Source organism: Heptranchias perlo, unplaced genomic scaffold, assembly GCF_035084215.1.
Source record: "Heptranchias perlo isolate sHepPer1 unplaced genomic scaffold, sHepPer1.hap1 HAP1_SCAFFOLD_44, whole genome shotgun sequence".
NCBI lineage: Eukaryota > Metazoa > Chordata > Chondrichthyes > Hexanchiformes > Hexanchidae > Heptranchias > Heptranchias perlo.
The window spans coordinates 3,416,898-3,441,841 of NW_027139453.1; the positions used below are offsets into that span (position 1 = coordinate 3,416,898).

Consider the following 24,944-nt stretch of genomic DNA (forward strand, 5'->3'; position numbering starts at 1 on the left):
GAGGCAGCTGATTGGTGAGTAGGTTCAGGTGAGTATTTCTACCATTTTACTGTAAGCAAAGTAATAAGAAAGGGAAGATCTGCAGGTTTTATAGCAGATAGTGTTTTTTTTTATATAGTGAACCTAGGTCCCTAGTATAGTTAACATTTTCTAATTTCAACGTAATTTAAAAGGGGTAACTAAGCTAAGGCAAGTCATGGCAGCAGACCTCGCACCCGTGATATGCTCCTCCTGCAAGATGTGGGAAGTCATGGACACTACCAGTGTCCCTGCCGACCATGTGTGCGGGAAGTGTGTCCACCTGCAGGTACTGACCGATCGTATCTCGGAGCTGGAGCTGCGGGTGGACTCACTGTGGAGCATCCGCGATGCAGAGAAACTCGTGGATAGCACGTTTAGCGAGTTGATCACACCGCAGGTAAAGGGTATACAGGCAGGAAGTGAATGGGTGACCACCAGGAAGAGTAAGAGTTGCAGGCAGGTAGTGCAGGGGTCCCCTGTGGCCATCCCCCTCTCAAACAGATATGCCACTTTGGATGCTGTTGGGGGGGGATGACTTATCAGGGGAAGGCAGCAGCAGCCAACTTCCTGGCACCACGGGTAGCTCTGCTGCACAGGCTGGGAGGAAAAAGAGTGGCAGAGCTTTAGTGATAGGGGACTCAATTTTAAGGGGAATAGACAGGCGTTTCTGCGGCCGCAACCGAGACTCCAGGATGGTGTGTTGCCTCCCTGGTGCAAGGATCAAGGATGTCTCGGAGCGGCTACAGAACATTTTGGAGGGGGAGGGCAAACAGCCAGCTGTCGTGGTGCACATAGGCACCAACGATATAGGTAAAAAAGGGGATGAGGTCCTAAAAGCAGAATATAGGGAGTTAGGAGGTAAATTAAAAAATAGGACCTCAAAGGTAGTAATCTCAGGATTGCTGCCAGTGCCACGTGCTAGTCAGAGTAGAAATAGGAGGATATTTCAAATGAATACGAGGCTAGAGGAATGGTGCAAGGGGGAGGGATTCAAATTCCTGGGACACTGGAAACGGTTCTGGGGGAGGTGGGACCAGTACAAACCGGATGGTCTGCACCTGGGCAGGGCCGGGACCGCTGTCCTAGGAGGAGTGTTTGCTAGTGCTGTTGGGGAGGGTTTAAACTAAAGTGGCAGGGGGTTGGGAACCTGAGCAGGGTGAGAGAGGAAAGCGTAACAGGAAGGGACAGAAGGTATGGAGTAATAGGTAAAGTGTTAAAAAAGGAAAAAGCAGGAACTAAGCGTCACAAAACAGATTTGAAAGTTCTTTATCTGAATGCACGTAGCATTCGTAATAAAATGGACGAGTTAACGGCACAAATAACTACGTATGGGTATGATCTTGTGGCCATTACAGAAACATGGCTGCAGGGTGACAACGACTGGGAATTAAATATGCCAGGGTATTTAACAATCAGGAAGGACAGGCAGGAAGGAAGGGGAGGTGGGGTGGCTATGTTAATAAAGGAAGGAATCACTGTAATACAGAGAAATGATATTGGGACAAAGCATCAAGATAATGAAACAGTTTGGGTGGAGATAAGGAATAATAAGGGAAAAAAAACATTAGTGGGCGTAGTATATAGGCCTCCTAATGGTTGCAACTCTGCTGGAAGAACTATTAATCAGGAGATAGTCGGGGCATGTAATAAGGGAACAGCCATAATTATGGGGGATTTTAATTATCATATTAACTGGACAAATCAAATTGGGCAGAGCAGCCTTGAGGACGAGTTCATTGAGTGCATCAGGAATGGATTTCTTGAGCAGTATGTAAATGATCCTACAAGGGGGCAGGCAACCTCGGACCTGGTCCTGTGTAATGAGTCAGGATTAATTAATAATGTCCTAGTTAAGGATCCCCTTGGAACGAGCGACCACAACATGGTTGAATTCCATATCCAATTAGAGGGTGAGAAGGTTGATTCTCAAACAAGCGTACTGAGCTTGAATAAAGGAGACTATGATGGTATGAGAGCGGAATTGGTTAAAGTGGACTGGGAAAATAGATTAAAGGGTAAGACGGTACATGAGCAGTGGTGTTCATTTAGGGAGTTATTTTACAACTTTCAAAATAAATATATTCCACTGAGGAAAAAAGGGTGTAAAAGAAATGACAGCCACCCGTGGCTAAGTAAAGAAATCAAGGATAGTATCCGACTAAAAACAAGGACATATAAGGTAGCCAAACTTAGTGGGAGGATAGAAGATTGGGAATTCTTCAAAAGACAGCAAAAAGTAACTAAAGGATTGATTAAGAAAGGGAAGTTAGATTATGAAAAGAAATTAGCAAAAAATATAAAAACAGATAGCAAGAGTTTCTATAGTTATATAAAAAGAAAAAGGGTGGCTAAGGCAAACATAGGTCCCTTAGAGGATGAGACCGGGAAATTAATGGTGGGAAACATGGAGATGGCAAAAATGCTGAACAAATATTTTGTTTCAGTCTTTACAGTAGAGGACACTAAGAATATCCCAACACTGGACAAAGAGGGGACTCTCGGGGGGGAGGAGCTAAATACGATTAAAATCACTCAGGAGATGGTACTCAGTAAAATAATGGGACTCAAGGCGGATAAATCCCCTGGACCTGATGGCTTCCATCCTAGGGTCTTGAGGGAAGTGGCAGTAGGGATTGTGGATGCTTTGGTGATAGTTTTCCAAAATTCCCTGGACTCAGGAGAGGTCCCGGCAGATTGGAAAACTGCTAATGTAACACCGTTATTTAAAAAGGGTAGTAGGCAGAAGGCTGGAAATTATAGGCCAGTTAGCTTAACATCTGTGGTGGGTAAAATTTTGGAGTCTATTATTAAGGAGACAGTAACGGAACATTTAGATAAGCATAATTTAATAGGACAAAGTCAGCATGGCTTTATGAAGGGGAAGTCATGTCTGACAAATTTGCTTGAGTTCTTCGAGGATATAACGTATAGGGTGGATAAAGGGGAACCAGTGGACATAGTGTATTTAGACTTCCAGAAGGCATTCGACAAGGTGCCACATAAAAGATTATTACTTAAGATAAAAAATCACGGGATTGGGGGTAATATTCTGGCATGGGTGGAGGATTGGTTATCGAACAGGAAGCAGAGAGTTGGGATAAATGGTTCATTTTCGGACTGGCAACCAGTAACCAGTGGTGTTCCACAGGGGTCGGTGCTGGGTCCCCAACTCTTTACAATCTATATTAACGATTTGGAGGAGGGGACCGAGTGCAACATATCAAAATTTGCAGATGATACAAAGATGGGAGGGAAAGTAGAGAGTGAGGAGGACATAAAAAACCTGCAAGGGGATATAGACAGGCTGGGTGAGTGGGCGGAGATTTGGCAGATGCAATATAATATTGGAAAATGTGAGGTTATGCACTTTGGCAGGAAAAATCAGAGAGCAAGTTATTTTATTAATGGCGAGAGACTGGAAAGTACTGCAGTACAAAGGGATCTGGGGGTCCTAGTGCAAGAAAATCAAAAAGTTGGTATGCAGGTGCAGCAGGTGATCAAGAAAGCCAACGGAATGTTGGCTTTTATTGCTAGGGGGATAGAATATAAAAACAAGGAGGTATTGCTGCAGTTATATAAGGTATTGGTGAGACCGCACCTGGAATACTGCATACAGTTTTGGTCTCCATACTTAAGAAAAGGCATACTTGCTCTCGAGGCAGTACAAAGAAGGTTCACTTGGTTAATCCCGGGGATGAGGGGGCGGACATATGAGGAGAGGTTGAGTAGATTGGGACTCTACTCATTGGAGTTCAGAAGAATGAGAGGCGATCTTATTGAAACATATAAGATTGTGAAGGGTCTTGATCGGGTGGATGCAGTAAGGATGTTCCCAAAGATGGGTGAAACTAGAACTAGGGGGCATAATCTTAGAATAAGGGGCTGCTCTTTCAAAACTGAGATGAGGAGAAACTTCTTCACTCAGAGGGTGGTTGGTCTGTGGAATTTGCTGCCCCAGGAAGCTGTGGAAGCTACATCATTAGATAAATTTAAAACAGAAATAGACAGTTTCCTAGAAGTAAAGGGAATTAGGGGTTATGGGGAGCAGGCAGGAAATTGGACATGAAGCTGAGTTCGGATCGGTCAATGCCCTGTGGGTGGCGGAGAGGGCCCAGGGGCTGTGTGGCCGGGTCCTGCTCCGACTTCTTGTGTTCTTTAGATTTGTGGTTGGGATCAGATCAGCCATGATCTTATTGAATGGCGGAGCAGGCTCGAGGGGCCGATTGGCCTACTCCTGCTCCAATTTCTTATGTTCTTATGTTCTTATGACACTAGGGTGAGTTCAGGACGAAGGGTAGGGACGGTTACGATCTGAACCAACCAGCCAAAACGGATTGACAGAATGGGTATAGGGAGCAGTGGGAGGGTTTCACCTGATAGGACTGGAGCGTGTGAAATATCCGGATCTGAGACTAGAGAGTGGAAATAATAAAACTGTTGGAGCAGGAACAGAAGATTGATGAAATAGTGAAAAGTTATTCGCAGGAAAAAAGGAAGGAGGTTTTTGAAGTAGTGACAGAAGAAGTAACTTGATATTAAAAAAAGAAAAAAAAAACGAGAACTGGTCAACAGTCCAATGAATTGGAGTTCAGATTGTGTGTTATGTCTGTGAATCTACAAATCATTCCAAGCACGTTTGGAAAGTCAGAATCATGAGAGATGTGTTCTCGTGTCGCAAAGACAGGGCTGGAGTTGATGAACTTTTGGGGAGATACAAAATATTTCAGTCAGTTTCTAAAAATGATGGCAGATGTGCAAATGTTGGTTTCAAAGCATCAAAGTATCACAGTATCAAACTGTCTACAGTAAAATTATTCAATACAAAGGCGTCGATACAGCATCTTCAGCGAGCCATATTTCGAGACAATTTTAGGGAAGGATTTGGTTGTGAATTTAATTGCCGAGCTGGATATGCCACTGAGCTCAGAGATAACGCAACCGAGGCTTTTAAAGGAATTCAGAGAGCAGATAGGAGGGACTATGACCACAATTTTTCAAAACTCACAAATTTTGATAACACAATTGTTGACGAAAATGTCCAGGTGGACTGAAAGAGACCAAGTAATGTCTGTGTTAAAATAAGGAGAATGTGTCAATCAGATAGCAGTGGTTGTTGGTGGCCAATCATCTCAGCCCCAGGACATTGCTGCAGGAGTTCCTCGGAGCAGTGTCCTGGGCCAAGCATCTTCAGCGGCTTCATCAATAAACTTCCCTCCATTATAAGGTCAGAAATGTGGATGTTCGCTGATGATTGCACAGTGTTCAGTTCCATTCGCAACCCTTCAAATAATGAAGCAGTCCGAGCCCGTATGCAGCATGACCTGGACAACATCCAGGCTTGGGCTGACAAGTGGCAAGTAACATTCGCGCCAGACAAGTGCCAGGCAATGACCATCTCCAACAAGAGACCGTCTAACCACCTCCCGTTGACATTCAACGGCATTACCATCGCCGAATCCCCCACCATCAACATCCTGGGGGTCACTATTGACCAGAAACTTAACTGGACCAGCCATATAAATAATGTGGCTGCAAGAGCAGGTCAGAGGCTGGGTATTCTGCGGCGAGTGACTCACCTCCTGACTCCCCAAAGCCTTTCCGCCATCTACAAGGCACAAGTCAGGAGTGTGATGGAATACTCCACACTTGCCTGGATGACTGCAGCTCCAACAACACTCAAGAAGCTCGACACCATCCAGCACAAAGCAGCCCGCTTGATTGGCACCCCATCCACCACCCGAAACATTCACTCCCTTCACAACCGGCGCACAGTGGCTGCAGTGGCTCCATTCACAGGATGCACTGCAGCAACTCGCCAAGGCTTCTTCGACAGCACCTCCCAAACCCGAGACCTCTACCACCTAGAAGGACAAGAGCCGCAGGTACATGGGAACAACACCACCTGCACGTTCCCCTCCAAGTCATACACCATCCCGACTTGGAAATATTTCGCCTTTCCTTCATCGTCGCTGGGTCAAAATCCTGGAACTCCCTTCCTAACAGCACTGTGAGAGAACCTTCACCACACGGACTGCAGCGGTTAAAGATGGCGTCTCACTACCACCTTCTCAAGGGCAATTAGGGATGGGCAATAAATGCCGGCTCGCCAGCGACGTCCACGTCCCAAGAAGGAATTTAAAAAAAGATAACTCGAGACTAATTAGTCCACGTCATTTGTGGACAAACCCCTCGAATCTGAAATTTCACGTCGAATTATTTAGCATTTAAGATTCAGTGAAGGCTGCAACGGCTAACTGTAGCATTTGACATTGTATTTGACAAATTTGATACAGCCGTGTTGAGACGAAAATATATCGGTCAATGGATTGTAACACATGCGGCATATATGGGTTTTCAGAAGGTATTTGATAACGTGGCTCACAGGAGGCGTCAGCCGTTTGGTATCAGAGGAAATGACGCCGCCCGGATGGAAAGTCGATAATGTGATAATTTTCTCCATTGTTGTTCACAGACCGAACACTGCGATCACTGAGTTCTTGACAAAGTCTGAAGGTTACCAACTGATCCAGTTGACGAAATTCTACCGGGACAGACTGGAACAGGCAGCTGAAGCAGGGGTGGACGGAGTCAGTTCGTTGTCAACATACGAGAGGCATTTCAGTGGACAAGAACATCAGGTAAGTGGGAGGGACATGGGATCAATTTGGATGATTTAAACATCACAAAACGAATAGACGATCAGATCTTAGAATCATAGAAGGTAACAGAAGAGAAACAGACCAAACTGGAAATAAATGGTTCAAACTGCAATTATTGTGAATCTGAAAAATGAAAGAAAGAGGTGAAAATACCCAACGGATTGGTCAGTATCTGGACAAAGGACAGGGTGACGGTTCAGTTATAACTCTAGTGTGGACTGAAAACAAAGTGAAACAGTTTTAGTGGAACTGGGAAAAGGACAGAACAGAGGCGACAAACAGGAGTTAGTGGGAATGTCATTCTTTCACTGACCTGGAATCTATTTCAGGATATCAAGGAATTGAGAGATGACAAAAAATATCTGCGGAGTTAAGGAGAGACATTTCAAGAACAAAAATGTTAAAATGATTGAATGTATCAAACCCGAACACGGAAACTGATCAAACAAACTGTGGAGAGCGCGAAACCGAGGCCGTGCGGGGTTTTGTTCTGCCCCATTCATCACCGGGGGTTAATTCTGCCTTCAGCGGACTCACAATCCGGGCAGTGGAACTTGCGGTGGAGCGTCACTCCCCGGCAGAGCACTTTCGGAAATTGCAGGCAATCAGCCCATAATATTCTGTCAATTACTTTTAATAGTATCGAAGTAAATGGAAGTGAAAATGGAGGACGGTGTGTAATGGACGGTCGATCTGACACCACCTGCTGAAGGTGGAAATCTTGGCAACCGAGTCATCGAATCATAGAAAAGAGGAGCAGGAGTAGGCCATTCGGCCCTTCGAGCCTGCTCTGCCTTTCAATATGATCATGGCTGATCGTCTATCTCAATATCATATTCCCGTTTGTAGAAGTTTTTACAGTCCGCTTTTATGTTCCTTGCATGTTCTCTCTCATTCTCTATTTTTCCCTCTTAATCAATCTCTTGTCCCTTTTTTGATCCGTTCAAAACTGCTCCCAATCCTCATGCTTGCTGCATTTTCTGGCAAATTGATATGACTCCACTTTGCATCGCATCCTAGCCTTAACTTATTTTGTTAGCCATGGTTGCGGCTCTTGTCCTTCTGTGTTTTTGTGCCAGAATGGAATGGAAAACTGTTGCGATTCATGCATTCGTTCCTAAAATGTTAGCCATTGCCTATCCACCGTCATGCCTTTTAATGAAGGTCCCAAATCTATCATAGCCAACTCACTCCTCATACCTTCGATTTAGTACCCGAGTTTCGGATTGCACTCCTTCACTTTCTATCTTAATGAAGAATACTATCATGTTACAGTTACTCTCCTTTAAAGGACCCCGCACAACAATGTTTTCAATTAACCGCTTCTCAATGCACCATACCCAATCTAGAATAGCCTGTTCCCGAATTGCCTGCTCAACATATTGGTTTGAAAAACCATCTCGTACACACTCCAGTAATTAATGCCCCGCAGTATTATTGCTAATTTGGATTGGCCAGTATATATTTAGGTGAAAGTCAGCCATGATTAAGTTGGGATTCAGGGATATGGCGTAAAGATGTCTTCAGGTGATTGAGGGATATGGGAGGTCGTTGTGGATTGAGGAATTTTTTTTTGATGTGTGTAGTTGGGGTTGAGTGATAAGGGGAGAAGGTGTATAGGTGCGATTGAGGGATATGACGATAATGTGGGTAGGTGGGGTTGACGGATATGGTGAGGGGGTGGGTAAGTGGTAATAATGGATATAGTGAGAAGGTGGTTGGGTGTGTTTGAGTGATCTGTGGAGATGGTGCGTCGGTGAGTTTGTGGGATACGGAGAGAAGGTAGTTAGTTTGGCTTTGAGGGCTATGCTGAGAAGTTGCGTAGGTGGAATTGAGGGATATAGGGAGAAGTTGGGTTAGTAGTTGGGGATTGAATGATATGGCGTGAAGGTGGTTATGTGGGACATGGGTCGAAGGTTGGAATGTGGGGTTGAGAGATTTTTTGAAAAGGTGGGTAGGTGAGTTTAGGCATATGGTGAGTCGATGGATATGTGTGGATTGAGGAATATTTGGAGAAGATGGGTAAGTATGAGTGAGGAATATGAAGAGAAGGCGGTTAGGTGGGGATTGAGGTATATGGTGCGAAGAATTGTAGGTGGTGATTGAGGGATGTTGTGAGAATGTGGGTAGGTGGGGTTGAGTGTTATGGGGATAAGTTGTGTAGCTCTGGTTTGATGAACATGGGGAGGTTTTTAGGTGGTATTGAGAGATATGGTGGGAAGTTGTTTAGGTGGGGTTGAGGAATAAGGTGATAATGTGGGTCGGTGGGGATTGAGGTATTTGGGGGTAAGAAAGGTAGGTGGGGATTGAGGGATATGGGGGATGATTGGTAGTTGGGAATTGAGGGATTTTGACTGAAGGTGGGTAGGTGTAGTTGAGTGAAATGGGGAGAAGATGGATAGGTGGGGTGGACGGATATGGTGAGGAGTTGGTTAAGTGTGATTTTGGGAAATATTAATGAAGGGGGTAGGTTATGATTGAGAGATATTGTGAGAAGGTGGTTCGGTGGGTTAGAGTGATCTTGGGAAATGGATGGTAGGAGGGAGTGAGAGATATGGGGAGAAGATGGGTAGCCGTGTGACAGGGAGATGTGGAGATGGTGATTAGGTGGAGTTTGAATGAAATGTGGAGAATGTGTTTAAGTGGGGATTGATGGATATTGTGTGAATGTGTGTCGGTGGGGTTGAGTGATATGGGGAGAATTTCGGTAGGTGGGGTTGATGGATATGGTGAGAAGGTGGTAAGTTTTGTTGAGGGATATCGTGAGAAGGTTTTGGGTGGTTGTGTTGAATGAAAAGGGTAGATAATTGGTAGGTGGGAGTCTCTCTCTCTTTCCCTGTCCCTCTCCCTATACCCCTCACTCTCTCTCTCTCTGTCACCCTCCTCGCTCTCTGCTCGTGCTCTCCCTCTGCTCTCTATCTCACCCCTTCCTCTCTCCCTCTCTCTCTCGGCCTCTCTCTCTCTGTGTCTGTCGCACTCTCCTCGCTCTCACCCTTTACTCCATATCTCTCCCCCTTCTCCTCCCTCTCTCTCTCTTTCTCTCTCTTCCCCATTTCTCAATATTTCACTTCCGTTTTTCTGTCTCCATTGTTTCTCTCGCTTTCTGTCTTTTTCTCCATCTGTCTGTCTCTTTCTTTCTCCCTCACCCCCACTATCTCTCTGTCCTTATTATTCAGATTCTCACAGTCTGTCTGCCTGTCTCTCTGTCACACTCCCCACCCCCTCCTCATTCTCCCTCTCGGTGTCTCTCTGCCTCTGCACTGTGTCTCCCTCTTTCGTTCTTCACTCTCTCCTCTCATTCTCTCGCTCTACTCTCCATATCTCTCCCTCTCCACCTCTAATCTCCACCTCTCTCAGTCAGTAACTCTCTCCCTTTCTATATATCTCACCTTCAATTTCAAGCTTCCCTTGTACTCGTTCTCTTTGCTACTGCCACGACACTCTGTGCCACGACACTCTCTGCCACTACACTCTCTGACCCATCCACATCTCTCTGTCTCTCTCTCTGTCTCTTTCCCTAAACTCTCTAACTCTGTCCCTTTCTCTCCCTCTGACTCTCTCACTCTGAATCTTTCCGTCTGATGCTCTCTCTTTCCCAGTCACTCAACCTCCACTCTCTTTCTCACTCTCTTTCTTTCTCCGTCTCTCTACATCTACCCTACTCTCTCTGTCTCTACTCGCTCTCTCTCTGTCTCCCTCCATCTACACTCTCTGATCCATCCCCGTCTCTCCCTCTCTTTATTCCTCCCTCCGCCCTCTCTGTTTGTCTGTTTCTCCCTCTGTTTGTGTCTTTCATTCTTTCGCCCCCACCATCTCTCTGTCTCTATAATTCTCTCTCTCTCTCTCTCCATGTGTCTCTCTCTCTGCTGATTCTCTGCCTTTCTATCACTATCTCTCTGTCTCCCTCTCCATCGCTCTCTCTCTCTCCCACAATTCGTCTCTCTCTTTCTCTCTCTCCATCTCCCTCTGAGTCTCACTCTCTTTCCTCAGCTATCTCTCCCTCTATACTCCTCTCTCCCTCTATCCTCGTCTCTCCCTCTCTGTCTGTCTCCCTTTCGGCCTCTCCTATTTATCTCTATTTATTGGTCTCTTCTCTCTGTTTCTATCTCTCTTTGTCACATGTCTGTCTCTCTCGTTCTCTCTCACGAACTATATCTCTATGTCTTCATTTTTCTCTCTCCCTCCCTCTACCTTTTTGCTTATGTCACCCTTTCTCTTGCCCCTTTCTCTGTCTCTCTTTGCTCTGACACTGCTGGTCAGCAGTGTCGCCTGCTGAAGATTGTGGTTGGTGATGACATTGACCAGGAACGTCGGAACAGGAGTCGGCATTTTGATCCCTGGAGCCTGTTGCGCCATTCAATGGCATCATGGCGGATCTCTGACCGAACTTAATTTACCCGCCTTAACCCCAATATTAACAGAGTTAAGAAAAATCTATCAACCTCAGAATTATAATTAACAATTGAGCTAACACCAACTTCCGTTTGCAGAAGAGAGTTCCAAATATCTCCCACCCTTTGCGTGTAGAAGTGTTTCATAACTTCACTCCTGAAAGTTCTGGCTCTAATTTTTAGGCTGAGACCCATAGTCCTGGACTCCCCAACCAGCGGACATAGTTTCTCGCTGCCTTCCCTATCAGTTCCCCTTAATAGCTTGAAAAATTCGAACAAATCAACCCTTAATCTTGCAAATTCCAGAGAATGCAACCCTAGTTTGTGTAATCTATCATCATTATTTAACCCTTGATGTCCAGGTATCATTCCAGCAAATACAAAGTCCAAAATGAGTTTTAACAGCTCGGTAAGTTTTAATTACTGCCAATCAAGTAAAGATGAACTTTTATAAACGAGGACTCTCATATCACTCCTTATTGTATTAGTTTTTTGGTGGTTGAAGAAGAATGAAAATTACAATATTAATTTTTAAATCAATTATTTCGTTGGTTTTTGATTTTAGAAAAAAATTACAATACCATACAGAATGCAAACTTTAAAGGAATGAAGTCTGCTTGATTGTTTGAGCAATGCAGCCTAATTCTGTGGGCGGGACGTCTCGTCCTTACCGAATTTGTGTTCGTGTCTTCTCCTCACACACCTTTCCAGCTACGCGGCAAATCACGCTGCTCAGAGGCTGGGTTGATAGAGCACAATTTTTGTAAAGTTCAAATTCAAGCAATTCATCGCCACAGAGCCTAGAGTCAGTATTTTTGTTAATTTAATTCGCATGAGCTGCAGTGAGTGTTGCCTCGCCGCTCGCAGCGACTTCAGGCCCAATGTCTCCTGCCGCTCTGCCAATTTCCTAACCAGGTCAATCATTTTCCCTCAATTCCATCAGCTTCAACTTTAGCTAACAGTCTCTTCTGAGGGACTTTATCGAATGCCTTTTGGAAGTCCATAGAAACAAATTCCATAGACATTCCCCTGTCCACTACTTTAGTCACCTCTTTGAAACAAAATCTATGCTGGCTCTTTCGATCAGCTGAAAATTTTCAATGTGTTCAGTCACTATCCTTAATTAGAGACTCGAGTAATTTCTCGAAAACAGATGTTTGGCGAACTGGTCTATAATTCCCTGGTTTCCTTCTATCACCTTTCTTAAATAGTGGAGTGACATGTACAGTTTTCCAATTTAGATCAATGTTCGTACACCGTTAGGCTGTTCATTAAATCTGGCCCATTGCTCATTATTAATTCTACTGTGGCCTGCCTCCTTGTTTCTCCTCGGTCATATTGTTGCAGAAAGTTTTCCTGTACATACTCAAGAAATTCGTTACATTTCTGACATGAGCTCGTCTGTTTATCCCAATCTATATGAAAGTTAAAATCGATCCCCATATAAACCACTCTGCCTTTGCTACATGCTTGTCTAATCTCCCCATTTATACATTCTGCCGCTTCACAGCTGCTACAGGGGTTCTATACACAACTCCCACTTTGGGATTAAATCGTTTTCTATTTCCTAATTCTACGCATAAAGTTCCCACTGACTGCCTACCTCTCGTTATATCATCTCTTATCAATGAATAAATTTCATCCTTAATCACTCACTATACTCCTCCCCCTCTACCAGTTCTCCTATCCTTCCTATAGACCTTATAACCTGGTATATTCAGTTCCCATTTCTGACTGTTGTACAGCCATGCCTCACTAATGGCTACCATTTCGTACCCTGTAGGTTGAATTTGTGCCCACATTTCATTCAATTTGTTGCTTATACTTCATGCGTTTGTATAAAGAACGCTTATTTGGGCCACACACCCTGCCCATATTGTAATATTGTATTTCTCACACATTCCTTATTTCTCTCTCCAGATTGAATTACTTTTCATCAATCAGTATTGTAACACACACATTCCTTATTTCTCTCTCCAGATTTAATTACTTTTCATCTTTCAGTTTTTCCTTTACATGTAGTGCTGAAAGCATAATTTCTGACTATCATTCTACGCTCTTCCTTTTTGTTCCAGAATTGTTATTTATATTACTTTTCCAACTGAGCTCTAGACCCAATTACAAATTTAAAGCCGTATTTATTCTTAACGCTGGAACCCTGGTGCCAGCCCGGGTCACGTGGAGCCGGTCCCAACGGTACAATTCCATCGTGTCCGAGTACAGGTGCCAGTGTCCCACGAAATGGAACCTCTCCTTCCTACACCACTCCTTCATCCATGTGTTCTCCTCCCTAATCTGCTTATCCCTACGACTATTTGCACGTGGCTTAGGTAATAATCCAGAGATTATAACCCTTGTGTGTCTGTTCTTTTTAATATTTTGCTCTTGAAACGCTCACTTTATGGACTGTCATCACCTCTCTCATGGCTGGAATGTGATCTCCTCTCTCAGTGTCTGGACTTTGATCTCTCAGTGTCTGGACTGCAATACCCTCTCAGCAATTGGACTGTGATCACCTCTCTCAGTGTTGGGACTCTGATCTCCTCTCTCACTGACCGGACTGAGATCGCCTCTCTCCGTGTCTGGACTGTGATCTCCTCTCTCAGTGCTTGGATTGTGAGCACATCTCTCAGATTCTGGACTGTGATCTCCTCTCTCAGTGCTTGGATTGTGAACACATCTCTCAGATTCTGGACTGTGATCTCCTCTCTCAGTGCTTGGATTGTGAACACATCTCTCAGATTCTGGGCTGTGATCTCCTCTCTCAGTGTCTGGACTGTGATCACCACTTTCAGTGTCTGGACTGTGATCTCCTCTCTCAGTGTCTGGACTGTGATCACCACTATCAGTGTCTGGACTGTGATCTCCTCTCTCAGTGTCTGGACTGTGATCTCCTCTCTCAATGTCTGGACTGATCTCCTCTCTCAGTGTCTGGACTGTGTTTTGATCTCTCATTGAATGGACAACGATCTACTCTCTCTGTGTCTGCACGATGGTGGGCCCTGGGAATGATGCCCCCCCCCCCCCACCCCCGACCATGATACAATTGCCACACTCAACACTGACCTGTGAAGGAATTGCTCGAGGAACCGAAAACCAGTGAAAAACAGAACCTTCCGGTGTGAACAGCAAGATTTTTGTAATAACAGGGCTCACCAACAGAAACACAGTCACGGACTTAATGCTTTGCAACATGAGGCATGGGAAATACCAACCACCGTCGTTTAAACTGTTCCATGGATAGGAATAAAATGGGTCAGATATAGAGTAAAGCTCCCTCTAAAATGTCACAACAAACACTCCCAGGGCAGGTGAAATAGGGGTTAGAAACAGAGTAAAGCTGCATCTGCACTGTCCCGTCAAACAGTCCCAGTTCAGGTACAGGGTTAGAAACAGAGTAAAGCTCCCTCTACACTGTCCCATCAAACACTCCGAGGCCAGTTACAACACTGGTGAGATACAGAGTAAAAGTCCCTCTGCACTCTCCCATGCTCTGTGTGTGGGTCTCAATCCCACTCCGGTTGATATCTACTAACGGACACCGGGATGGAGCGTGGGCTTTTCCTGAGATCACTGCCTTCCTCCATTCTCGTTCATTCTCCCTTTCTTCGATGCTCTGCTCCAGTCTCTCAGTCCGATTGGTGTTAAAATACAAATTGCTGTTTTTGTCAACATTCTTCCTGGAAAAAAATCCATTGAAGCAGCAACAAGTGGCTATTGTTTTGCTGCCAACAGCTGACAGGCATTTCCAAAACATCTCCTCCGGTCTCTATTTACTTATCCCTCCTCTGTTTCTCGATTTTCAGTTCCTCAAACTCTTTGTCTTTCTCTGTATGTCTCTCTCTGTCTCGATCGTGCTCTCTTTCTCCCTCTACTCTCTCTTTCTCCCTTTACTCTCTCCGTCTCTCTTTATCTTACCCCCAACATACACCGTTCAGACATTCGTCCCAAAGAGTCCATGCCGTTGTCTTCTGCTCCACATGGTCCTCCTTTCACCCTGCTTCATCATGACCAAATCAAGGTATCCTTCTATTCCCTCATCCCTCGTGTGCTTATCGAGCTTAATCTTAACAGCATCTTTGCTCGTCGCCTCAACTCACTTGTGGTAGCGAGTTGCTCACTCTCACCACTCTCTGGGTAAAGGAGTTTCTCCTGAGTTAATATTGGATTTATCATTGACTAGCTTCGATTTTTAACCCCTAGTTCTGCTCTCACCCGCGGGTGGAATCATCTTCTCTCCGTCTACCGTATCAAACCCGTCATTAAACTTAAAGACTTCTATAAGGTCACTCCTCAGTCTTCTCTTTTACAGAGAAAAGACATCCAGCTTGTTCTCTCTTTCGTGATAGTTATATCCTCCCCGTTCTATGATATTGTTTCAGTAAACTGTCCGTGATGCACTCGGGAAAAGTATTGCCATTATAAGGCAGTCAATGGGAAAATTAAAATCTCCGTTCATAACTGCTTTGCCTTAGCTACAGGCTCCTCTGATCTCCGTATTTCTGTGTGGGCTCAATACTTCCTGCTTGAAGTATTTGTTTCATTAATTGAAAGCTTTTCATGTCCCAGTTCCCCTCAGTGGGTTGTGATCTCCAGTGTGTTCTTTCAAAGAGCCAGCACAGGCATGACGGGCCCAATGTATGCTAAGATTCCAGAAATACTTAGATTTGCACAGCTGAGAAACAGGCCATTCGGCACAATAGATACATGCCGGGGTTTATGTTCCACACGAGCAAAAGACCACCCTTCTTCATCTAACCCCATCAACATATCCTATTCCTTTCTCATCTCATAGAAACATATGGTATTCTGAGGGACTTGACAGGATAGATGGTGATTGCACTGACTGGTGAATCTAGACCAATGGGGAACAGTCATTCCCCATTCCCCAGATAAGGGCTCGGCCATTAAAGACTGATATGAGCGCACTCGGTTGAACATCTCATCCAAATGACGACACTTCAAAGGGTACAGCCCTCCCACAGTACTGACCTTCCGACAGTGCAGCACTCCCTCAGTACTGACCTTCCGACAGTGCAGCACTCCCTCAGGACTGACCTTCCGACAGTGCAGCACTCCCTCAGTACTGAACCTCCGACAGTGCAGCACTCCTTTTTTACTGTCCCTCCGAAAGTGCAACACTCTCTCAATACTGACCCTCCGACCGTGCGGCGCTTCCTCAGTACTGCTCCTCTGACAGTGCAGCATTCCCTCAGTCCTGATCCTCTGAGCGTGCAGCGCTCCCACAGTACTGGCACAGGAAATTGTCGGCCAGGATTAAGATGCTCAAGTCTCTGGTGTGTGTGGGGTTCGAGCGCACGACCTTCTGACTCTGAGGCCAGATGCTACCCACTGAGCCCCGGCTCATAATGACGATGTCAGGTTATTGCTTGACGAGTCCTTGGGACAGATCTCCCAACTTTGGCACCAGTTCACAGACGTTAGTGAGAAGCACTTTGCAGGCCCGTCTGGGCTGGGTGCGCCTGTCTGATACCGAGGCCATATTTCAGAGGGCAGTTAAGTCAACCAGGTTAGTGTGAGAGTTGATTCAGAGTTGGAGGGAAAGATTGAGTATCAGGAACAAAATAGCTCTTTATACCCCTTCAGAAACTGGAATACTCCTGGGAGTGATTCTGAGTCCAAACTCACCTTAATGAGAGGAGTATGTTCTGAACTCTTGAGAAGGTGGGTAGTTGTGAATTACGGATAAGGGGAGAAGGTTGCTTGGTGAGAATGAGCAGGTAGGTGGGGATTGAGGGATATGGTGGGAAGGTGGGTAGGTGGGGATTGAGGGATATCGTGGGAAGACGGGTAGGTGGGGATTGAGGGATATCGTGGGAAGACGGGTAGGTGGGGATTGAGGGATATCGTGGGAAGACGGGTAGGTGGGGATTGAGGGATATCGTGGGAAGACGGGTAGGTGGGGATTGAGGGATATCGTGGGAAGACGGGTAGGTGGGGATTGAGGGATATCGTGGGAAGACGGGTAGGTGGGGATTGAGGGATATGGTGGGAAGGTGGGTAGGTGGGGATTGAGGGATATCGTGGGAAGACGGGTAGGTGGGGATTGATGGATATCGTGGGAAGACGGGTAGGTGGGGATTGAGGGATATCGTGGGAAGACGTGTAGGTGGGGATTGAGGGATATGGTGGGAAGGTGGGTAGGTCGCGTTGAGCGTTAGGGAGAGAAGGTTTTCAGTTGGGGATTAAGGGATATGTGGAGAAGGCGAGTAGGTAGGCTTTGGTGATGTGGGGAGAAGGTGGGCAGGTGTGGATTGAGGGTTATTGTGAGAAGGTGCATTTCAAGGAGCTTCATAAAGGAGGAGAGTAAACTCGAGAGTTAACGGAGGGAATTCCAGAGGCTGGTGACCAGGCAGTTGAAGGCACGGCCGCCAATGGTGGAGTGCAAGAAATCGGGGATGCGCAAGAGGCCAGAATGAGGAGCGCAGAGACCTCAGTGGGGGAGGATGGGGTTGAATTCTTGGGGGAGGTTACAGAGATAGGGGGATCGATGGCCGTGGAAGGATTTGAACACAACGATGAGAATTTTAAAATCGAGGCGTCGCCCAACAGGGAGCCAATTTACGTGATGATTGAAACGGACTTTGTGCGAATTCGGATACGGGCAGCTGAGTTTTGGATGAGCTGAATTTAATGAAGGGTGGAAGATGGGAGGTTGGCCAGAAGAGCATTGGAATAATCCAGTTTCGCGGTAACAAAGGCACGGACAAGAGTTTCAGCAACAGATGAGATGAGACAGAAGCAGAGACGGGCGAGTAACAGAGATGGAAGTAGGCGGACTTGGTGATGGAGAGAATATGTGGTCGGAATCTCAGCTCAGGGTCAAATTGGACGTCAATGGTTGTGAATGGTCTGTTTCAGCATCAGACGGTGTCAAGGGAGAGGGATGGAGTCGGTGGGTTGGGCTTGTTACGGGAGCACACGACGTGGACTGGCAGTGATACACCCCATGGTACAATAACCACCCTCAGCGCTGACCCGTGCGGCAACTGCCGGTGGAACACGGATCCATGCGAGAGGCAGAACCATCGGAGGTGAACAGAAAGAGTTTTATAATAACAGGGTGGAGCAAAATAAAACATTGTCACAGTGTTTAATGCTTAGGAATGTGAGGCATGAGGAATATCAACCACCTCATTCTGAACTGTTCACAAGTTCGAAAGAGAACGGGTTAGATAGAGAGTAAAGCCCCCTCTACACAGTCCCATCAAACACTCCCATGCATGTACAGCATGGGTTAGATAGAGAGTACAGATCCCTCTACAGTGTCCCATTGAATATTTCCAGGGCAGGTAGAGCACGAGTTAGATAGAGAGTCAAGCTCCCTGTACACTATCCATTCAAACACTCTCAGGGCAGGAACATCACTGTTTAGATACAGAGTAAAGCTCCCTCTACATTCTCCCATGCTCTGTATGTGGGCGTCAGCCGCACACCGTGTGAGATCTACCAATAGAGACTGGGATGAAGCCTGCTCCTTCCCCAAAGATCAATAACTTCCCCCCTTCTCGGTGATTCCAACGCCCTCTGATGCTTTGATCCTGATTGTTTCTCTCTATCTCTCGCTCTCTCTCTCTCTCACTCTACTCTCTCTCTCTGACCAGTCTCAATCACTCGCTCTGTCCCTGTCTCTCCCTCTCTCGGTCCGTCACTCCCCTGTTACTCTCTCTGTCTGTTTCTCTTCCTCTCTCTGTCCCTCTGTCGTTCTCTATCACTCTCCTCGTGGTCTTTATCTGTCTTCCCCTTTTTGTCTCTTTTTCTCTTCTTGTGCTCTCCTTATCTCCCTCTTGTCTCTGTCTCATCCTCTCTACCCTCTATCCTTTTACCCTCTCTGTCTTCTTCTACTCTCTCTCATTCTCTCTTTCTCACCCGAATCTCCTCTCTCTCTATCTCTGTCTCTCGTTCTCTCTCTGTATGTACTCTCTCTGTCTCCTTCTACTTTCTCTCTATCTCTCTTCCTCACATTACTCTCCTCTTTCTCCTACTCTATTTGTCTGTACCCTCTCTGTCACCTTCTACTCTGTCTTTCTCGCGCACTCCACTTTCTCTCTCTCTCTCTCTCCACCGCTCCCCTCTGAGATAAAAAATACTTGGCAATATATCTCAATGGGAAATGAAGAAATATTTTTTCATCGAGGTTTGTTATTATGTGGAATGCAATACCTAAAAGAGCGGTGGAACCACATTCCATCGGCACTTTCAAACGGCAATTGGACATGTCATTGAAGAGGAATAATTTGCAGGGTGATGAGGAAATCGCTGGGTTGTAGGACTAAATTGGGCAGTTCTTTCAAAAAGCTAGCACAAGCATGGCGGGCCGAATGTAGGCTAAGATTACAGAATTTCGTGGACTGCTCAGCTCAGAAACAGGCCATACAGCCCAATAGGTCCATGCCGGTGCTTATGCTATAAACCACCCCACACCTATCCTTCTCCATCTAACCCCATCAATATGTGCATCTATTCCTCTGCCATCTCATTGAAACATCTAAAATAGAACATAAGATTCTGAGGGGACTTGTCAGGATAGATCCGGAGAGATTGCTTCCCTTGGCTGTCGAGTCGAGAACAAGGGGAAATTGTCTTCAGATAAGGGGTCGGCCATGAAAGACTGAGATGAGGAGGAATTTATTCATTCAGAGGGATGTGAATCAATGGAATTCTCTACCCAGAGGGCTGTGGATGCTGAGTCGTTGACTATATTCAAGGCTGGAATTCATAGAATTTTGGGCTCGAGGGGAATCAAGGGATTTGGGGATCGGGCGGGAAGGTGGAGTTGAGGTGGAAGATCAAGCATGATCTGATTGAATGGTGGAGCAGGCTCGAGGGCCCGGATGGCCTACTCCTGCTCACATTTGTTATGTTCTTATGTTCTTTCTCTCTCATCTGTTTATCAAAATTCCCCTTAAATGCATCTTTGCGATTCTTCTCAACTACACTTCGTGGGCGCGAGTTTCACATTCTCACCAGTCTCTGGGTTAAGACGTTTTTACTGAATTCATTATTCGATTCAATTCGATTTATTAGTGACGATCTGATAATAATGGCCCTTGGTTCGAGTCTTCCCTTCAATTGGAAACATCTTCTTCAGGTATAAACTATCAAACACATCATTAATCTTATAAACCTCTATCACGTCACTCCTAAGTCTTCTCTTTTCTGGAGAAAAAAGCCCCAGCTTGTTCTCTCTTTCCTGACACGTGTAACCTCTCAGTTCTATGATATTGTTTCAGAAAATTGTCCTGGATGCATTCTGGAAATGTATTGCCTTTGTGTCTCAGTCTATGTGAAAATTAAAATCTCCCTTCATAACTCCTTTGCCTGAGCTACATGCTCCTCTGATCTCCGTATTTCTGTGTAGGGTCAATACATCCTGTTTGAAGTATTTGTTTCATTAATTGAAAGCTTTTCATGCCCCAGTTCATCTCATTTGGTTGTGATCTCCAGTTTGATCGAGCCGTCTATGGGTTCAGGCTCTGAACAGCAACTTGATTCTCTGATCCGGGACTGACAGCACACCCATTTGAAACAGACACAGAATGATGCGGGACTGACTGTACACCCATTTTAAACAGACACAGAATGATCCGGGACTGACAGCATATGCCTTTTAAAAAGACATGTAATTAGTGAGCATTTCAGATTCGGGGAAGGTTCGAACGGATTAACTGTGGACATTTGACATCGTATTTGACAAATTGTACACAGCCTTTTTGAGACGTGACTATATAGGTCAATGGATTGTAACACATGCGGCATATATGGGTTTTCGGAAGGTATTTGATAACATGGCTCAGAGGAGGAGTCAGCCGTTTGGTGTCAGAGGAAATGTCGCCGCCCCGATGGAAGGTCGATAATGTGTTTGGTTTTCTCCATTGTTGTTCACAGACCGAACACTGCGATCACTGAGTTCTTGATCAAGTCTGACGGTTACCAACTGGTCCAGTTCACGAAATTCTACCGGGGCAGACTGGAACAGGAAGTTGAAGAAGGGGTGGACGGAGTCAGCTTGTTGTCAACATACGAGAGGCATTTCAGTGGACAAGAACATCGGGTAAGTGGGAGGGGAACAGGATGAGTTTGGATTATTTAAACTCACAAAACTAACAAGATATCAGAGCGTAGAATCAGAGAAAGTAACAGAAGAGAAACAGACCAAACTGGAAAGAAATGGATCAAACTGCATTTATTGTGAATCTGAAACAATGAAAGGAAGAGGTGAAAATACTCAGCGGATCGGTCAGTATCTGGACAAAGGACAGGGTAACGGTTCAGGTCTAACTCTAGTGTGGACTGAAAACAAAGTGAAACAATTTTAGTGGAACTGGGAAAAAGGACAGAACGGAGGCGACAAACGGGAGTTAGATGGAATTTCATGCGTTGACTGACCTGGAATCTACTTCAGGATATTAAGGAATTGAGAGATGACAAAACATATCTGCGGAGTAAATGAGAGACATTTCAAGAACAAAAATGTTAAAATGGTTAAAATGTGCAAGACCCGAAAAGGGAAACTAATCAAACAAACTGTGGAGAGCGCGAAACCGAGGCCGTGCAGGGTTTTGTTCTCCCCCAGTTATCACCGGGGGTTAATTCGACCTTCAGCGGACTCACAATCCGGGCAGTGCAACTTGCGGTGGAGCGTCACTCCCCGGGAGAGCACTTTCGGAAATTGCAGGCAATCAGCCCATAATATTCTGTCAATTACTTTTAATGGAATCGATGTGAAAATGTGGCATGGTGTGTAATGGACGGTCGATCTGACACCACCTGCTGAAAGTGGAAATCTAGGCAACCGAGTCATCGAATCATAGAAAATAGGAGCAGGAGTAGGCCATTCGGCCCTTCGAGCCTGCCTTACCATTAAATATGATCATGGCTGATCCTCTATCTCAATATCATATTCCCTCTTGTGAAGTTCTGGCAATCCGCTTTTATGTTCCTTGCAAGTTCACACTCATACTCTATTTTTCCCTCTCAATCAATCTCTTGGCTCTTTTTTTGCACAATTCTAAACAGCTCCCAATCCTCAGGCTTGCTACATTTTCTGGCAAATTTCTATGACTCCTCTTTGGATCTCATCCTATCCATAATTTCTTTTGTTTGCCATGTTTGGGACTCGTTTCGTTTTGTCTTTTTGTGCCAGATTGGAATGTATAACTGTTGCAATTCATGCATTTTTCTTTAAATGTCAGCCATTGCCTATCCACCGTCATGCCTTTTAATGAAGGTTCCAAATCTATCATAGCCAACTCACTCCTCATACCTTCCTCGTTTCCTTTGTTTAGATTTAGTATCCTACTTTCGGATTGTACGACTTCACTTTCTATCTTAATGAAGAATTCTAGCATGTTACGGTCACTCTTCCCGAAAGCACCCCGCACAACAAGGTTATGAATTAACCGCTTCTCAATGCTCAATACCCAATCTAGGATAGCCTGTTCCCAAATTAGCTCCTCAACATACTGGTCTAAAATATCATCTCGGACACACTCCACAATTTAATGCTAAGTCACCCATGATGAAGTGGGAATTGAAGGATATGGCGGAAATACGTCAATAGGGGGTTCAGGGATATGAGAGGTAGTTGTGGATTGCGGGATTTTTGTGAATGCGGGTCGGTGGGGTTCAGTGATTATGGGGAGAAGGTATGTAGGTGAGGATTGAGGGATATGGGTAGAATGTTTGTTGGTGCGGTAGACGGATATGGTGAGATGGTGGTTAAGTGGTAATTAATGGATATAGTGAGAAGGTGGTTGGGTGTGTTTGAATGATCTGCTGAGATGGTGCTTTTGTGGGATACGGAAGGAAAGTATTTTGGTGGGGATTGAGGACTATGCTGAGAAGTTGGGTTGGTGGGATTGAGGGATATGGGGTTAAGGTGCATGGATGTTGATTGAGGGATCTGGGAATGTGGTTAGTTGGGATTGACTGACATGGTTAGAAGTTGGTAGATGGGATTGAGGTATATGTTGGGAAGGTGTGTTGGTGGGGAATGAGGGATGTTGTGAGAATATGGGCAGGTGGGGTTGATTGTTATGGGGAGAAGGTTTCTGGCTGTGATTTGAGTGTTATTGGGAGTTGGTTAGGTTGTACTGAGGGATATGGTGAGAATTTGGGTCTCTGGGGTTTGAGGGATAGGTTGAGAAGTTGTGTCGGTGGATTTGAGGAATAAGGAGAGAATGTGGGTAGGTTGGGATCGAGGGATATGAGGGGGTGATTTGTAGTTGGGAATTGAGGGATTTTGTGTGAAGGTGGGATGGTGTGGTTGAGTGACATGGGGAGAAGGTGTGTCGGTTGGGATTGAGGAATATGTGGAGAAGGTGGTAGGTGGGGTGGACGGATATGGTGAGGAGTTGGTTAGGCGTGATTGTGGGAAATATTAATAAAGGGGGTAGGTTATGATTGAGAGATATTGTGAGAAGGTGGTTCGGTGGGTTAGAGTGATCTTGGGAGATGGATGGTAAGAGGGAGTGCGAGATATGGGGAGAAGTTGGGTAGCCGTGTGTCAGTTATATGTGGAGAAGGTGATTAGATGCAGTTTGAGTGAAATGTGGAGAATGTGTGCAGGTGGGTATTGATGGATATTGTGTAAATGTGTGTAGGTGGGGTTGAGTGATGTTGGGAGAAATTCGGTCGGTGGGGTTGATGGATATGGTGAGAAGGTGGTAAGTTTTGTTGAGGGATATTGTGAGAAGGTTGGGTGATTGTGTTGAGTGAAATTGGTAGAAGATCGGTCGGTGGGAATCTCTCTCTCTTTCCCTGTCCCCCTCCCGAAACCCCTCACTCTCTCTCTGTGTCTCACCCTCATCGCTCTCTGCTCGTGCTCTCCCTCTGCTCGCTATCTCACCCCTTCCTCTCTCCCTTTCTCTCTCACGTCCTCTATCTCTGTTTCTGTCGCACTCTCCTCGCTCTTTACGAGCTCTCACCCTCTCCTCCATGTCTCTCCCCCTTTCTCTCTCTCTCTCTCTCTCTGTCTCTGACTCATCCCCATCTCTCATTAATTCTCTTCCGTTTCTCTGTCTCCAATGTTTCTTTCTCTTTCTGTCTGTTTCTCCATCTGTCTGTCTCTTTCTTTCTCCCTCAACCCCACTATCTCTCTGTCCGTATTTTTCAGATTCTCAAAGTCTGTCTGCCTGTCTCTCTGTCACTGCCCCGCCTCGTCATTGCCTCTCTCGGTGTCTCTCTGCCTCTGCACTGTGTCATCGTCTTTCGTTCTTCACTCTCTCCCCTCACTCTCTCCCTCCACTCTCCATCTCTCTCCCTCTCCACCTCTCGTCTCCACCTCTCTCAGTCACTAACTCTCTCCCTTTCTATATATCTCACCTTCAATTTCAAGCTTCCCTTTTATACGGTCTCTTTCTCTCTGCCACGACACTCTGTGCCACTACACTCTGTGCACTACAGTCTGTGCCACTACACTCTATGTCCCATCCCCATCTCTCTGTCTCTCTCTCTGTCTCTCGCCCTGTACTGTGTAACTCTGTCCCTTTATCTCCCTCTCACTCTCTCCCTCTGAATATTTCCCTCTAATTCTCTCTTTTCCAGGCACTCACCCTCCACTTTCTTTCTCTATCTCTTTCTTTCCCCGTCTCTCCATATCTACCCTCGTCTATCTGTCTCGACTCGCACTCTCTCTCTCTGTCTCCCTCCATCTACACTCATTGATCCATCTCAGTCTCTCCCTCTCTTTCTTCCTCCCTCCGCCCTCTCTCTCTGTCTGTTTCTCCCTCTGTTTGTGTCTTTGATTCTTTCTCCCCCACCATATCTCTGTCTCTATAATTCTGTCTCTCTCTCCATGTCTCTCTCTCTCTGCTGATTCTCTGCCGTTCAATCACGATCTCTCTGTCTC

The 24,944-nt window shown here is 45.6% G+C and overlaps 1 long non-coding RNA gene across 12 annotated transcripts in view; it reads left to right on the forward strand.

The window, feature by feature from the left end:
- The window catches only part of LOC137312934 (uncharacterized), a 146,850-nt gene that overhangs the window by 37,092 nt on the left and 84,814 nt on the right, over nt 1–24,944 (forward strand). For all 12 annotated transcript variants that reach the window (XR_010960919.1, XR_010960912.1, XR_010960918.1 and 9 more), the window contains 2 exons: nt 6,494–6,659; nt 20,981–21,146. This is a non-coding gene — a long non-coding RNA (uncharacterized lncRNA). The remainder of the gene's footprint in view (nt 1–6,493; nt 6,660–20,980; nt 21,147–24,944) is intronic.